Source organism: Peromyscus leucopus, unplaced genomic scaffold, assembly GCF_004664715.2.
Source record: "Peromyscus leucopus breed LL Stock unplaced genomic scaffold, UCI_PerLeu_2.1 scaffold_261, whole genome shotgun sequence".
NCBI classification, from domain to species: Eukaryota; Metazoa; Chordata; class Mammalia; order Rodentia; family Cricetidae; genus Peromyscus; species Peromyscus leucopus.
The window spans coordinates 124283-130713 of NW_023505136.1; the positions used below are offsets into that span (position 1 = coordinate 124283).

A 6431-nucleotide genomic window follows, 5' to 3' on the forward strand; every position below is an offset into this window, starting at 1 on the left:
CTCCTCTGGGAATTTAATGTTCTCTTACTTCTGTAAATCTTACTCTTAGTCTTACTTCATTGCTGGCTGGGTGGCTGGCCCTTAGCATCCTTCTCTCTCTCTGGCTACTACTCTTTTTCTTCCAGATTTCTCCTTCTATATATTCTCTCTGCCTGCCAGCTTTGCCTATTTCTCTCTCCTCCCTCATATTGGCCATTCAGCTCTTATTAGACCAGCAGGTGTTTTAGACAGGCACAGTAATACAGCATCACAGAGTTAAACAAGTACAATATTTGTAACACACCTTAAATATTCTACAACACATTCCCTTGTGACTAAGCATTCAAATATATGAGCTTATGGGGGCCATTCTTATTTAAACCACCACAGCCCCTACTCATTCCAAAACATACCTGTATATTTCCGATATGGCCCTTAGTCATGAACCTTCAACACTGGCTCAGTGTTCTTCATATGTTATCAAATACAGAAAATCCAAATTACACTACATGGTAAATTCCATGCAAATAGATGGTGGGTAGATTGCTAGGCCAGGGAAGCTGCTCCTTTCAGAGTTTGCTTCACATTGACTTGAATAAACCTGGCTGTGCCTATTTCATCTTTAAATGTTTATATGGTGGGGAGAAGCTAAGCCCATGAAAATGGATAAAAGAAAGGTGCTCCTCAGCCTACAATTGGGATTATATCTTGATTTTAAAATTATAGAGCTATAGATCTCTGATGCCCTTATAAACTCATTGTAAGTCAAGTACCATGCTAAATTAGAGAGGCAGGACAAAGAATATATTTATGTAATCTCAAACAATCTTTCTATAAGACTTTATGGACAAGAGAAATGGCAATTTTATATCCAAAATATCAGTTTCACTTTAACTGCATAAGCAATTTTACACAATCAATATTCAGTTAAACACTAATTGATATTAGGTACCTCCCAACATAATGAACTTATAAGGCCATAGCATCATATCTATGATATCCTTACCCAAAATGCACTTTAATAAATTATCAGAAAATACCAGACAAATCAAAACTGAAAAACAATCTACAAAACAATTGGCCAATCATCATCAATAATATCAGGATCAGGATCAAGATCACGGAAGATAAAGACCAAGGTCCTGACCCAGATTGAGAAAAGTAAGGAAACACAACTATCATGGTGTGTTCCCCTCATAGGTTCAGATGCTGGAAGCTTGGGCACCAATGTGGGGACAGAAGAGTGGGGAACCCTGCAAATATGTGACCTACCACTCAACAGCAGGGAAATCATGTTTGGTACTAGAAACCTAGCCAACTACCTGGGGCTGGGGAGGTCATGGATCTTAGAAAAGAACCCAGTACTGCCGCTTACTAGACCAGCATTATTCCTAACTACATTCTAAATCTTCTCCTTATACCACAGATAAGTGTGACTCTCATCCAGCATCAATGAATCTTCTCTTCACAGCAGACAGAGACCATTACAGAAAACACAACTGGTCATAGTACAGAGAGCAATGGAGCATGTGGAGCCCAACCCTAACAGATACATCTACCACACAACTCCTGTACCTAAGGCTCAGGGAACAGCTAGGAAGAGGTGAGTAGATTAACTGTAAGAGCCAATAGACTGGAAAGTTGCTGTAGATTGCCTTTTAAAAAAAAAAAAAAAAAAAAAAAAAAAAAGATAAGGAAGGTGTGCCATGGTACCTCAACAATGTGCTGGTTTGAACGAGATATTATCAAAAGACATGCTAAGAGAGAAAGGGAAATATCAGAGACCCAACTCCAGACAAAGAACTACAGGCAACTAATGACTGCTAGTAAAGGAGAAGTAGCTTCTTCCAGGGATAAGCCCCTAATTAGTTATCCAATACAAAGTGATCAGCCCTGAAATCATATACACCCAAGCCACACTAAACAGACTCATCAGGTTTATTTATATGTTTATGAATATACAGATGTATGTGTAATAATAATAAAAATAAAAAGAGTCCATCAATTTAAGAGGAAGTGAAAGGAAGTTATCATGGTAAGGGTTGGAGAAGGAAAGGTGTCAGAGGCTAACTCTGACCTGTCAAAGGGTTCTTGGAGGTGGAGAGAGAATGAGGAAGTATTGGATAGAAATATAGACAGAGATTATGAGAAATACAGAGAACAGGATAGCTTCAGAAAGGCCCTGGGTCAATACCCAGTCCCCCTGAGTTTAATCATGATGGGCTTTTACATCAGCAAGGGGAGAAGCAAAAGATCCCCCCACCCAAGGCCAAGGTAAAAAGTACAACAAGTGTAGACCCTTCAAAACACCTGGTAACCACACCCTTGGCCAAATCATTCTATTATGCAGCCCTGTTAGGCAAAGCAAGCTCAGACTTTCTGACCTCAAGTAAGGCCTTACTACAAAGTCCCTGTGGGCCCCCACAGATTTCCCCTTCTTTATCACATAAATAGTCCCTCAGACCCCTCAGATGACTATGCCTGTATTAGGTTGCCTTCTTCAACCATCCAGTCTTACCAGTCTTTGGAACACACTTTCCACCAAGTGTGCCCTGTCTTAGTTGACAGCAGGCAAAAAGGATTCATCCATCTTTAGCTACAGCCTCTGGCAAAGGAAGGTACAGAGCCTAACTCCATGCAACTCTGAAGCAGCTTTTCCACTAAGAACTTGCAAATAGCTGAAATAGTCATAGCAATACACCTGCTTCTTATGGCTGCTATACCCTAGTAAAGGAATAGAGGATGATCAAGATAGAATGGCCCTTTTAATGGATCCAGGATGTCTATAGCAGTTTTACCTGCCTCAAACCTTTTTTAAAATCAATAAACTAATGCAACTGCATCAAATAAATCAAAAAACTCCTGGTGCAACCACATCAAATCTAAGGACTCCTTAGCACCACCATCCCTTGGTTTATTAGCATTATTATATATCATTAATTCTATTATGAATATTACTATACACAATTACAATTCTCACAAACTTACATCAAAAGCCAATCTTTTTTGTTGTTGTTGTTGTTGTTGTTTTTGAGACAGAGTTTCTCAGTGTAGCTTTGGAGCCTTGCCTGGAACTCACTCTATAGCAAAGCTGGCCTCATACTCACAGAAATATGCCTGCCTCTGCTCTCAAGTATTGGGATTAAAGTGTGTGCCACCACCTCCCAGCTAAAAAGCAACTCTTAATAGAACTATTTATACTTCATAAACTTTAGCAAACATCCAAAAGTAATTTTCTTAATAGAACTATTTACACTTCTTGCTACAAAACATAGGGCACATTAATACAGACTAACATTATCCATACAAAGAATAAGGAAATGTTTCTGCATTTGAGCTGCTCCAGTCTAGCAGCAAAAACTTTATCCCAACTCCTACTCATTCCATTCCTGTACAAAACAGTTCCACAAAACAGTTCCATTCCTACACAAAACAGTTTGTGAGTCACCATAGTTAATAAAAGTATATATGCATTGTGGTGTAATCTAATTGTACTGAAATATTATTTTGATTGTATGTTAATAAATAAAGTTGTCTGGGGGTCAGAGCTATTAGAGCCATAGCAAGAGTGTGGCGGTGGTGGCACACGCCTTTAATCCATAAGATCTCTGTGTGTTCAGGGTCAGAGCTATTAGAGCCATAGCAAGAGTTGGCGGTGGTGGCACACGCCTTTAATCCCATAAGATCTCTGTGTGTTCAGGATACAGTCAGCATGGAGACATATACCTTAAGACCTAGGGGGCTGTACATTCAAGACAGTGACGAGGCAGTCATGTGTTGGGTTTACAACCAATGAGAAGGCAGAACAACATACTTTAAAAAAACGAACCGACAGGAAGTAGGTCTCTTTTCGCGAAGCTGGGACAGCAGAAGGAAGGGTGAGATTTAGCTCTGAGCTCTGACCTCTTGGCTTTCTCTTTTACATTGTTTCTGTGTTTCTTATTTAATAAGACGGTTTGGTACATCAACAATGCATACACAAAACAAGACAGAGATGATGAGAAAGACAGAGACACAGGATAGCTTCGGGAGGCCCTGGTCAATACCTAATCTCCCTCCCCGCCCCCAGTTTAATTCCAATGGGCTTTTTATACATCACCAAGGGGAGGAGCAAAAGACCTCCCCCTTTCAAGGTCGAGGTATAAAGCACCAACAAGTGTAGCCTTCAAAACCTGGTAACCACACCCTTGGCAAATCATTCCATTATGCCCTACTGGGCAAATCAAGCTCGGACTTTCTGACCTTGAGTAAGGCCTAACTAGGAGCCTCTGTGCCCCCACAGAAAGGAAGGAGAAAAGCAATTTAATTATAGTTTAATTTTATGTAATATACTTAATTTTTAACATTTATGAGATTATATTTTAAAGTCGTCTAGGTATTGAGGCACCACCCTCACAAGAGATTGATGCTGGTCTGAAAGAGTGGATTGGTCCTGTGACAGTGAGTTGGGCTTTTTCATTTACAACTTTATTTGGAAATGTTTATAACAGTACAGTGAAACTAAACTCAGAGACAATGGCTGTCATTAGTTTGGCCATCATCAGTTATTTATAAAGGAGGCATGGAAATTATTTACATGATGATAGTTCAGACCGTCAGTGGAATGGGCAGCTTCATGTGACACCATTTCACAGTGATTTCATTCCACATACTTTCCAAGAATGTCACCATCTCTAAATAAGAAGTAATCCTTGTCGTCTAGAACTACTTTGTGCCTCCGTATTCTGGAGAACTTTGTCTCCGACTTTCACACTGACTGGCTGAATTGCTCCACCCTTGCCTTTGCGCCTGATCCACAGCCACCACTGTGGCTTGCAATACTTTTCCTTGAGACTTTTCCGGAAACATGATGCCACCTTTGGTCACGGTTTCGGCGGCACTCCTTTCAACAGTACTCTGTCAAAGAGCGGGAGAAACTTTCTGAAAGCCTGTCCAGCCATGACTCGTGCCGCCAAAGCTCGGACCCTGCACCCGCAGCCGCCGCTGCAAAGAGAGGAGTCCTGCGGCCTGGCTAGGGGACACGTGGAAGAAAAAAGAAAAGCGACAGTGAGTTTTAAATAAAATAAGCTCTGCCTCTTCCTCAGTCTCCTGCTTCCTTTTCCACACTGTAATATCTTTCTGGATTTCCTATGCATGCATACCCCATCACCATGGTGTGTCCAGAAGGCCCTCACCTTGGACTAACAGATGGGATACTAGACTTTCCACTTCCACTAACTAAATCTCTTTGACTTTAAAGTATCTGATGTCAGAAACCCTGTTCCAACACAACATAGGTAAGCCATCATTTGAAATGTGTAGTCCTAAGACAGAAGCTAGACATGAAAAGGACATTAGTACGATAGCTTGTGAAATCTGGACAAATGTACAAACTAAATAATGATAGTATGGTTTATTTCCTGTCAGGAAATAGCAGAGATAGAACTGGAAATGGTTCTGCCATCCCTCAAGAGTTCCTTCCACTAGGCAACACCACCTCAGAGATCTAGAGCAACCATACCAGAGGCCACGGCCCACAAAGTCTAAGGACAAAAGCACTGATGAGAGGAAAAGCATAAAAGATTCTCAATACAGCAAATTACTGTTCTACAATGTTCACAAAAGTCACTCTGCCCAAAGTTCAAAACTGTCATGTTGAAAATGTAACACATATTTCCCTTCCCTAAGTCTTTAGTAATGACTGTAATGGTTAATATTTGATGAGCAATTATCATTGCCAATTACTGTTTCCAGTTCTCTTAGCTCACTCAGTTGTTGAGACAACCCTATATTACAGAGACATTATTACTCTAGCTTTGCAGTTGAAGAAACAGTTTAAGCTTTTGTCCCAAATCAACAGTTAAGGGATGACATGACAACCCTGTCAGATAAAATTAGTCCAATCTCTTTCCTATCATTTTTGCCTCTCCTATAAATAGTCTACACCTCCTTTCCAACATCCCCCTCCATCATCTTCCTTTCAGACCTTCAGGAAATCTCATTTCAAATAGTTGAATGTCAAACAGGATTGTGTCAGTCCCACCATAAAGTGTTCATTCCACTCAAAGAACCACACTTGAAGGTATTGAGACAGGACAAGATAAAAAGAAAAGATCTAGTCGTGCCTTATATTTTTTTTTTTTTTTTTTTTTTTTTTTTTGTTTTTCGAGACAGGGTCTCTGTGTAGCTTTGCGCCTTTCCTGAACTCACTTGTAGCCCAGCTGGCCTCGAACTCACAGAGATCCGCCTGGCTCTGCCTCCCGAGTGCTGGGATTAAAGCGTGCGCCACACACGCCGGCATGGTGCTTTATTTTTTAATGATTTTAATAATTTAATTATTTTATGGCATTGATGTGAAGTGTCAGAGCCTCTGGAATTGGAGTTACAGACAGTTCTGAGCTGCTATGTGGTGCTGGAATTGAACCAGGTCCTCTGGGAGAAACAGTCAGTGCTCTTAACCACTGAGCCCTTTC

At 40.6% G+C, this 6431-nt stretch overlaps 1 pseudogene; it reads right to left on the minus strand.

Moving 5' to 3' along the window:
- Positions 1 to 4614: 4614 nt before the first annotated feature.
- On the minus strand, positions 4615 to 4919 carry LOC114694606 (annotated as a pseudogene).
- Between the last annotated feature and the right edge of the window lie 1512 nt (positions 4920 to 6431).